The following is an 11,508-nucleotide window of genomic DNA, read 5'->3' as shown; positions in this document are numbered from 1 at the left end:
ATTAAAATGTATCAAGTTATACTCTTTAAATATGTGCAGTTTATTGTATGTCAGCTATACACCAACAAAGCAGTTAAAAAAAAACTCCCCTGTGCCTTTTCATATGTTTCTCATAGTCTTCAGTATGCATATACTGCTTTGGAAATGAGGAAGATACTTTTAAATGGTCAGAGAAACCTAAGTACCTTGAAGCTGTCTACCAGAGTTGTATGTATGCTTGTGGTCAGTCATGGGTTTCAATTATGTCAATGTATTTCTGTTCTGCTTTTGATAGAAAAAAGACCTCCACACTCTTCCCTTCTGTCTTTTCTCCTCTCTCCCCTCTTTCTTTTCCCCTCTTCTCTCTGTCCCTCTCTCTCTCCCTCCCTTCCTTCTTCCCGGTCTCCCTTCCCCTTCTCTCTCCTTCTCCCCTTCTCCTCACTCTATTTCCTTTCTCTCTCTCCCTCTCTCTCCTCCCACCCTTTCTTATCAGTCTATTTCCTTTCTCTGTCTTTCTCTCTTTCTCTTTTTCTTTCTCTATCGCTCTTCTTCCCCCTCCTCTCTCCCTCTCCCTCTCTCCTTTATCTCTTTGGTTCTCACTCTTGCTCTCTATCAGAAAACACTTTTCTTCAACTGAGCAGGCAGCTTTGGGAGACATGACAACACTCATAATAATGACAAATGAAATGATCATTTCTGTCATTTAATAGCATTTTATAGTTCACAACATGATTTCTCATATCTGTCTTCTGATTCTCACAACAATCCTTGGGTATAGTAACAGGAAAATAAAAAGCAACTGTAACCGCTTCTGCCTTATAAGGAGGGTGGTAAATTTCACAACAGTGGGAAAGTAAATTTCTTTACTGCCCCTTCCACTTTCAGAGACTGTTAGTGAAGACAGCAGATGAAGGACAGAGACATTTCTTCTGCTCCAGTTCCCCACCTTTCAGCAATGGCATGGCCTCTTAGTTTTAATTTAAAAATGCATCCCTGGCTATGCAAAGATACATCCAGAGCTGAATTGAGGGTTGCGGCAAACACTGCTGTTGGCCTATCCAAAATATATTCTTTAGGGCCCTGACTTTTTGGTGAGCAGAAATGTGTCCCCACTAAAAAATTAGATTTCTTATCCTCCCTTCTAGATAAGAGCGGTCATGTGACTACCTTCAGGCTAATGGAATGAAGAAACTATTGTGTAGGATTGGAAATGCTCCCTAAAAAAGTGGCTGACTCTGTTGGCAGGTCTCTTGTTGACCTTCCTTCTTCCTCTACCCGAAATATGGATGTAATAACTGGTGCTGCGGCAGCCACTCTGCAGGTATGAGGTGGCCTTGATTGAGGACAGTGAGCTTGTGCTAAGTACACCAAAACAGAAACACAAGAGGAGATAAGGACATTAATGAGATGGTAGCATTACCACATCAGCCCTGGAATGCTTCTGTGGTTTGGATGTGTCCCCTCACCTCAAATTCAGGCGTTGCCAATGTAATATATTTAGTGTGGCTTTTTAGAGGTGGTCAGGTTATGAGGGCTTCTTCTTTGTTAGTGGAATTAAGGTCATTTTAAAAAAGCCTTCACACTGCAGGATTTGGCTAGCTTGCTCTTCACCTCTTCTGCCGTATGAGCATGCAGCCCTTATAGTAGATGCAGTCTTACCAGACAATGAAACCGAACCTCCTAGTGCCTTGATATTGGACTTCAGCACCTCCAGAACTATGAGGAATACACTTCCATTGTTTATACATTACCAGTCTGTGGTATTCTATCATAGCAGCCCAAAATGGACAAGCCAAATGCCTACTTCAAGACTTCTTTTACCTGAGAGAAAAACCTTAGACCTCATTTAAGGCATATTTTACAGGTCTCTGTTGGGCCAAAATATAGTTTCTAAATGATAGAGAATTGATGAGCTTAGTGATTCTGTGTTTTGAAGTGAAGAATGGGGAATTTCTGGGATGAACCCTGCAGAAAGGTTCTCTAAAAAGAAGAAGCAACAAGCAACACAGTGATGCAAACTTCTCTTTCCTCAAGTCTTCTATAATGGCAGTTACATGTGTGTAGATGCTTGTGTGCTTATGAGGGGAAATCAAGGAAAAGGGGTTGCATTTCCTCAACAATGTGGTATGAGACCAGAACAGCACATGTGAGAAAGCAAATTGATCCATCCACGAAATTAATTCAAAATAAACAGGATCTCAGAGGTAGAGAGGACAAGGAAACATTAACATCTATACCCCCCTCCGACCCTCTTTCCTACCCAGAAAGTCTAGAGAAGCTTGTCTCACTACACTGGGGTGGCTTTTGAACCAATACCATTTGCATCCCACAGGACAGGTGCTGAAGTTAGCATTGGGATAAGAGGAAGTCAGCTCATTTTATAATGAGGACCAGAAAGGTGAAGGGACAGCTGGATTGAAAGTCAGCTCTTCCAGCTTCTGCACAGCAAAAGAAACTATCATCAGAGTGAACAGGCAACCTACAGAATGGGAGAAAATTTTTGCAATCTACTCATCTGACAAAGGGCTAATATCCAGAAGCTACAAAGAACACAAACAAATTTACAAGAAAAAAACCCATCAAAAAGTGGGCGAAGGAGATGAACAGACACTTCTCAAAAGAAGATATTTATGCAGCCAACGGACACATGAAAAAATGCTCATTATCACTGGCCATCGGAGAAATGCAAATCAAAACCACAATGAGATACCATCACATACCAGTTAGAATGGCAATCATTAAAAAGTCAGGAAACAACAAGTGCTGGAGAGGATGTGGAGAAATAGGAACACTTTTACACTGTTGGTGGGACTGTAAACTAGTTCAACCATTGTGGAAGACAGTGTGGCGATTCCTCAAGGATCTAGAACTAGAAATACCATTTGACCCAGCCATCCCATTACTGGGTATATACCCAAAGGATTATAAATCATGCTGCTATAAAGACACATGCACATGTATGTTTATTGTGGCGCTATTCACAATAGCAAAGACCTGGAACCAATCCAAATGTCCATCAATGATAGACTGGATTAAGAAAATGTGGCACATATACACCATGGAATACTATGCAGCCATAAAAAATGATGAGTTCATGTCCTTTGTAGGGACATGGATGAAGCTGGAAACCATCATTCTCAGCAAACTATCACAAGGACAAAAAACCAAACACCGCATGTTCTCACTTGTAAGTGGGAATTGAACAATGAGAACACTTGGACACAGAAAGGGGAACATCACACACCGGGGCCTGTCATGGGGTGAAGGGACGGGGGAGAGATAGCATTAGGAGATATACCTAAAGTAAATGACGAGTTAATGGGTGCAGCACACCAACATGGCACATGTATACATATGTAACAAACCTGCACATTGTGCACATGTACCCTAGAACTTAAAATATAATTAAAAAATAAATAAATAAAAATAAAAAAAAGAAAGTCAGCTCTTCCAATGTCAAGGTTTGTCTGTTTTTTATAATGCCTTAGTTACACCTGGACTCAAGAGGAAGAGGGAGAGAGGAAAGAGAACAGCCACCTAAGCAACCAGATAGGCCATGTGGGTCCTGGCGGCCAGTGACAACAGCTATCACTGCCAATTCCCTTGTCACAAGCATGTTTACGTGTACACGTTGCCTCCCTCTCATGGAGGTGTGTATATGAAAGCCAGGTACGTATAGTTATTTTAAGAGCTTCTTATTATGGTAGCAAGAGCATGAAGTGTAAAAATCTAGGCTTGAATCCCAGTTCTGCCTTTACTACGTGCATGACCTTGGGCAAATTCCTTCCCCTCTCTGGGCCTCAATTTTGTCATTACTGTCAGGAAGGAATTGGTCAAATTAAGTTCTAAGGTCCAATCCTGCTCTAACCTTCCAGAAGCTTATATAAAATATATCATTAAAGTAAGATAAAATCTTTTAAGCACTGAGGCCTGGCGTAGTGGCTCACGCCTATAATCCTAGCTATTCAGGAAGCTGAGACATAAGAATTGCTTGAACCGGGGAGGCGGAGGTTGCAGTGAACCGAGATTGCACCACTGTGCTCCAGTCTGGGCAACAGAGGGAGACTCTGTCTCAAAAAAAAAAAAAAAAAAAAAAAAAAAACTATTGAGCACTGAGAATAAACTCAGCTTTTTATAAATAGATGTGGCATAACAATGAGAAGCCATTATTTCACAAATTGCAGTTCTTAGGGGAACAGTACAGATCTATAACTAGATGAGCCACGAATGCACAGTTGCTTATTCCTATACTATCCTTAAATCACTCCATTACTATTTTGATAAATATTACAGCACATTTCTAGGTCTTCACACCTAGGTACCTCGGTACCTGCTTTAAACCTTGAAAATAATTTCCTTTAAATAAAAATTAAATAGACATAGTAAGAATTTAAAATATGTTCTGGTACTGGCTCAATAGCACAAGAGCATGTGACACGAAGCTATTATAGTAACATCAGCAGGGCCATGGGAGGATTTTATTAGACATATCATATACTTTATTAAACACCCAGAGCCTTCTCATCATAAATGCAGCCAAGCAGCCCCAGAATGATGGGGAGGAAGCCCCTCGTGAGCTCTAATCTCTTTATTCTGGTATTTAATAAGTATGAATAAGCAGGGATGGATGGTATCGTTTATAAGTCGTCATGAACCCAGGAAAAGGGTGATTTCAAAGGTTCCTTTGGGGTCGTTGAGGCCTTGTCTATAAAATGTGCCTGGATCATCTGGGTTTCTCTTCATCCGCAGTACCTCGTCTTCCTCTTCATCCGCAGTACCTCGTCTTCAGCTGCACTAGACTCCCAAGAACTAGGTAAAGGGAGACTCTGGAGTCTGGAACCCTCACCTGCAAGTACGTCACTGAGTTAGCCACAAAAGCCTTCTCCAATTGTTCGATCTTGTTCCCTAGCAGCCTACATTATTGTACCTGAATAGGGAATAGGGAAAGGCTTCCTGTTCCCTGCAACTGGAAAGCAGTTTAAATACATCACACATGTACACAGAGCTCTTCCTTGACATTTACAGAGTGACCCAAAGAAGGCAGGGATTCCCCAAGAGCTGTGAGCTGCCCCATCACAAAAGGTCTCCTAGCAAAGTCAAAGGCTGAATAGAGGATTTCATAATCAAATTGGGAGTGGGGAGGAAAGGTTGGCCTACAGGACTTCAGTTTCCTTTTCAGTCCTAAAAGTTGAAGATTCTATGACTGATGTAGGACCAAATGCTACTCAATGTTGATAATATTTGTTATTTAAGGCTTATGTGCCAGGAAACTGTGCTGAATACTTTACTTCAATTCTTTCATTTAACCCTCACATGAAATAAAAGTCAGCCCCGCATCCCTTCTATATGGTTCTATATCTGATTATCCACAGACCAGGGAACTGAGGTTCAGAGGCAGCTGAGCCACGAGATCACATGGCTCATTAAGTGCCAGGCAGGGTCTAAAGGCCCCCCCAGAGCCTGTGCTTTCTACCTTTCAGGGGTGCTTCACCCACACAGGGGCAGAGTTACACAACTGGATTGTAAAGGGAGCTTGCCAGAGCTCCAGCCTGAAATCGTTCCTCTACCTCTGGCCACTATTTGTCAAGGATCTGTACAGGAAAACAGGAGATCCAGGGGTGACAGAGGTGGGAAAATCAAGAGTTTGTGGGCTGCAGGGAGAAGACTCAAAGGTCAAAGCCTTTTAGCTGCTGTACAGTGAACGTGAGAAAGATGCTCAGGAGTAGGTTTATCCCCAAGAGGGACATTCCAGGGAAGGGAAATTCTAACCAAAAGTATTCCTTTTTCCTTTGAGTCACAGGCTTAGTTCCTCTGGGGGACCTTGGCCAGGCAGGATGTTTGAGGCTAGAGCCAGCCCTTGTTCCCCCTCTTCACTGTGCAAATCCCTCCTGGCAGAAAGCCACCCTCTCTCAAGCCTGGGCTGCTGTTTTTAGAGCCCTCCCTACAATCCGTTCATGGCCTGAGCCCACCTGAGGAGCCAGAGGTTCTCTGGCTATTCACAGATGCTGAGATTAGAGTCAGTAGAAGGTGGAAGACAAATTTAAGAGGCCTGGCTTTCTCTCTCTCTCAAAAGGCAGCCCCCAGCAGTGTTTGTTCTCAGAGCAGCCCTGGGAAGAAGGATGGTCACTTTCCTTTCTCCCAAAGATAATTGAAGAGAAGTAAGAAAGTACCTGTGCTTGAAAGCAAAATGACAACAATTAATCTCTAAGCACAGGGCCTAGCCATTAAATTCTTTGCAGAAACAACTTTAGGAGTTTAACGACAATCAAGAGCATAAAATTGAATTAAGAGAAATAGTAATTAAATCAGGAAAGAAGTTTTTGCAAAGGGGATGGTAAAGGAAATTAAAACCAGTAATGTTGAAAAATGTGGTGGGCAGAGCTGGGGGAGGTGGGGCTTGGTGGAGAAGAGCAAAGAGCCAAGCACAAAGCAAACTAGGTTGGGAGATGCAGAATGTATGGCACTCAGAAAAGGAATTTGGAAATTGTTCTCCTTGAAAGACTAGGTGTCTGGCACTTCCAATTTGTGTCTAAATATGCCCAAATCCTAAATGGGGACAAGCTTTCTTTTATGAAAATAGAAGCATCCACTTGGATAAAGTATTTTTTTTAAAAGCTGTAGACTTAAGTAGGGTGACCAACAGTCCTGATTTGTCCAGGACTATCTCAGTTTTAGTACTCAAAGTCCCATGTCCCAGGAAACCCCTCAGCCTGGAGAAAACCCCTCAATCCAGGGCAAACCAGAATGGTCACCCTAACTGGGAGGCAGACAGCCCTGGCTCCCCTCTCTGCTATACAGTCAGTAGCTATAGAACTTTGTGTGAGTCACTCCACCTCTGTGGGCAACAGTATTCTCACCTGTAAAAGAGGTTGTCATGAATTCCTCAAAAGAGTACAGAAGTTGCTATATGTCAAGATATCTAGAACAATGTGAATGTTGGAAAAGCTTTCAGTAAAAGTTTGATAAAGCAGAATTGAAGTTAAGAATATTGATAAAGAAAATAAAATATTAGCAAACACAATCCAGCAGCACATTAAAAATAATACATCATGACTTTTTTGGAGGTCCCCACGACCACCACATATTCAATGATTTTCTAGAATGACTCAGGTTTCAATATATAATTGTCCTCACAGTTAAGGATCATTACAGGGAAATGACACGTATTAGTCTGTTTTCATGCTGCTGATAACGACACACCTGAGACTGGGAAGAAAAAGAAGTTTAATGAACTTACAGTTCTGAATGGCTGGGGAGGCCTCACAATCATGGCGGAAGGCAAGGAGGAATAAGTCACGTCTTACATGGATGGCAGCAGGCAAAGAGAGCTTGTTCAGGGAAACTCCTGTTTTTAAAACCATCAGATTTCATGAGACTCATTCACTATCATGAGAACAGCGCAGGAAAGACCTGCCCCATAATTCAATCACCTCCCACTGGGTTCCTCCCATGACACACAGGAATTGTGGGAGTTACAATTCAAGATAAAATTTGGGTGGGGACACAGCCAAACCATATCAGGACACAACAGAATCACCAGAGGAAAAAGACATGGGTGGAATGGAGAAATCCATGCACAGTCTTCCTATATTCTCTCCCTTCTGTAAGGGACACTGCAAGCAAGTTCCTTTCTCCAGCAACAATCAATGCAATAATGTTTCTGCCAGGAAGCCTGTTAGAGACTCAGCACCCAAGGTTTTTTTGTTGGTGGCTGGCCACATGGGCCTCTTCTGCCTGGCAACTACCAAAATTCCAGACTCTCAGAGGAATTCCCTTCCTCAGAAGGAAAGCTGGTGTACTGGATAAACCACATTGTCAATCAGCCCAATCAGCCTTATCAGTTAGGGAATGATTCAAATGCCAAGTTTTCAGACACCAGCCAAGGGCCAACCTTGCAAACAGAACATTCTAGAAATAGCAGGGTCTGGCTGGCTATGATAACTCTTTTCAGCACAATGACCAAGTGGAGTTCATTCCAGGAATGAAAGAATACACATAAGTGATCACTAGAATCTGGCTCCCTAAGCTGCTATGTGTAACAGCAAATCCCAGCTGGCTCTGCCTTCACTGGTCCAAGTTCTATACATGGTGATGTGAATGCCATCAGCTCTGCTAAGCAAACTGGTCACTACCAGATTCCCTGCTAAAAATTTACCATCAGCCAAGGCCTTCTTGGCTTCTCAAATCAGAACACTGGATTTTTCTCAGTTCACCTGGAGATGAACAACTCAAGATGACTAGATCCAGACCAATCTAAACAGAAACAATGCTTGCCTCATGCATAAAGAGGCCAACTTTTTATTTACAATGGAGGATATATCCTTCTAGTGAGCCAAAATGCTTGTGTTTCAAATGTGGGGTACCAACTTTCTCAAGAGTAAGATATCTGGAAAGCATAATCAGTCATCAGAAAATTGCTTTAAGCCAGGCATGGTGGTTCACACCTCTAATCCCAGAACTTTGGGAGGCCAAGGCAGGGGGATCACTTGAGGCCAGGAATTTGAGATCCTACCTCTACAAAAAACAAAAAAAAGTTAGCCAGGCATGGTGTTCATGCCTGTAGCCCCACCTACTCAGGAGGCTGAGGCAGGAGGATTGCTTGAGCTCAGGCAGCATGTCTTCTGATATAGCTTGGATATCTATATATAGTATCCCTGCCCAAATCTCATACTGAAATGCAATCCCCAATGTTGGAGGTGGAACCTGGTGAGAGGTGATTAGAGTATGGGGGTGGTTTCTCACACTGCTATAAAGAAATACCTGAGACTGGCTAATTTGTAAAAAAAAAAAAAAAACAAGAAAAAAAAAAAACAGTTTAATTCACTCACAGTTCCACAGGCTGTACAGGAAGCATGGCCGGAGAGGCCTCAGGAAACTTAGAATCATGGCAGAAGGCAAAGGGGAAGCAGGTACTTCTTACATGGCCGGAGCAGAAGGAAGAGAGAGGCAGGGAGGTGCCATACACTTTTAAACAACCAGATCTCACAATAATTTACTACCACAAGAACACCAAAGGGGAAATCTGCCCCCAGGATCTAATCACCTCCCACCAGGCCCCACTTCCAACACTGGGGGTTACAATTTGACATGAGATTTGGGCAGGGACACAGACCCAAACCATATCACCCAGTCTCAGGTATTTCTTTATAGCAGTGCGAGAACAGCCTAATACATCCTCTATAAAAAGAGGCACTGCTATGCAAAAAAGAACAGAATGAAGGGCTCTGTGGTTTCTCAGGACCTTCCAGCTCTACAGCTATGACTGTGCATCCCAGCAGGTGCTAGTACACACATGAAAAGTGTACTTCCCCAGACACAGTGCAGACAACGCAAAACAAATAGTACCATGGTTACAACTTCAAAGAAGAGAAAGGAGGACAAATTTAACACACCTGTTTGGGTGATGGGCCTAGAATAAAGTATATGCCCAGTGACCCTGGCCCCACATTGTGATTTCTGCTTTGGGCTCCTGCTTTAGGGAGTGGAGACTCCCAGTTGAGTGATCTCAAAATCTGCTATGTAGCAGCTGCAGATTCCTTCCAGGTGCCCCTGATGCATGTTAAAGTTTGGGAACCACTCATCTAAGCAGCAAGTTGCTCTATATTCTACAACCCAGACCAATTTAGATAGATCCCTAGAAGAATGAGCATGTTTTCTTACTGGCAACTGTATTATTGAGTAGAACAGGAAAGACAATAGAGCACGCGACTACATGATTCATTATCTACGATGCGTGTGACCAGAGTCAATGGGAAGAAAAATGAGTATGCATGTTTGCAGGACTAATTTAATCTTTATATATGTAATTCAAATTCTTCCCCTCATGTCTTCATTTGCTTTCTGAGGCATAAACTTCTAGACCTTTCCTTAAAATGGAGCAATCCAGACTTTGTATGACTACACCTTTGATTCCGATTTGGTGCATTTGCATGTTTTATCCTATTTTAATGCCTTCAGCATTGGGAAAGAGACCCAGTTGCCAGAGTGACCAGGAATAGCATTTCAACAGTTTAGCCCTTACTCAAACCTTAACCCTACTTGGTCAGTTTCACTGTGTTCCAGGCTCACCTAACATTTGTGGTCACAAAAATGCAAAACACTGCAGTTCTGCTAGCTGCTTCTCCCTATTTTGTCTCTATAAAGTCTCATGAACTTGACTTTCTCCTAAAGTTGCTAACATAGTTGATTTTATTTTTTACTAGCTAGTCTTGCTGTCTTCACTCCTTCCCCTTTGATTAACAATGCCCACTATTCAAAGCCTACCACTTAGTTTACCTACTTCCAGAGCCTACCCTCTAGAGAGGTCAACAGGCTTATGCACAGGCTCAAAACTGGGTTCATAGTGCAGTACTGGGAAGAAGCCCTGGTCTGGAAACAGGAAAGACTGGTTCTGGCCTCTGTTCTGCTGCAAACCTGCTGCACAATCTCAGGCAAGTCCCTTCCCCTCTCTGGGCCTGTCTCCTCTGTCATACAATGGAGAAAACCCAGTGAACTCGCAGCCCTTCCAGCTAGGGCATCTCAGGATTCTCTGCTTTTCCTCTGTTGGACAAGCGATCACACAGTATGGATTTCCTGGGGACAGTGCCAGTTTTGCAATCCCTGGCACCACAGCCCATACACCATGAGCATACTAGTTCTTAAACTGTGGTCCTGACTATTTGATTTCACCAGTGGCAGGGGGGTTTGAGAGGGCTCCCTACTGGTTTTTCCATAATCACATAGCCATTTCTAATTTGTAGCCCCAGATAGGAATAGGATCCTAGTATACAAATGCCCAGTCCCTTTAAGCTAATGACCTTGCCAGGTCATTTCTAAAACCCCAATAAAAGGGCATGGCACACAGTGCTCAGTAAATGTCTCCTGATGCCTAAACACTATGCTTTCTCTATAACTGCAAGAGCTCCATAGAATGAACAAAGCTCAGAAGGACTGAAATACAAAAACCAATTCCTTCTGCAGAATCTAAAACCTCAAACTAAAGCTATGTAAGGCTTGAATTACATCAAACAATAATGGGGCATATTCTTGGGACTGTTATTTTTAAAGGCACTACCTTTCAAGCTCTATTGTTGTGACATCCTTCCCTCACCCTAAATACTTAAGAATCCCATCTACATAACTCTAGTAGGTCAGTCAAAGATCTGCAGTGAAATCGCAGCTCTTCCACTTATCAGCTGAGTGGCTTAAGCTTCAGTTTCCTCCTGTGTAAAATGGGGCAAAGAGCAAACTCCTCATTAGATTGCTTATTAAATAAAAAACCGTCTCTCTAAAATTGTTGCAAATGAGCGCTTGTTAACTGTCAGTCAAGGAGTTAAGGATGATCGACCCCAAAATATGCCGATTTGATATATTGATTATTTAACGAACTGTAAGCACTTAAATAACTGTAGTTGTGGAAAGGGTTATCTGACCTGTACTTTCCTACATGTAGCAAACCATAAAATATCCTTTGAGGAGGATGCCTTCCCCATACCAAGGTGAGAAAATATCAGGCCCTGAGCATTGCTGCTGCAATGAACCTGTACAAAT

The 11,508-nt window shown here is 42.6% G+C and overlaps 1 long non-coding RNA gene across 1 annotated transcript; it reads right to left on the bottom strand.

Moving 5' to 3' along the window:
• Window positions 1–4,552: 4,552 nt before the first annotated feature.
• On the bottom strand, window positions 4,553–10,577 carry LOC129524460 (uncharacterized). The gene is made up of 3 exons (XR_008668225.2): window positions 8,808–10,577; window positions 7,217–7,324; window positions 4,553–4,825 (listed from the first exon to the last, which is right to left on the bottom strand). It is a non-coding gene; the product is annotated as an uncharacterized lncRNA (long non-coding RNA).
• Window positions 10,578–11,508: the final 931 nt, after the last annotated feature.

Source organism: Gorilla gorilla, chromosome 13, assembly GCF_029281585.2.
Source record: "Gorilla gorilla gorilla isolate KB3781 chromosome 13, NHGRI_mGorGor1-v2.1_pri, whole genome shotgun sequence".
NCBI lineage: Eukaryota > Metazoa > Chordata > Mammalia > Primates > Hominidae > Gorilla > Gorilla gorilla.
Note: the sequence above shows the minus strand (reverse complement) of the source record. Positions and strands in the feature narration are given on the sequence as shown.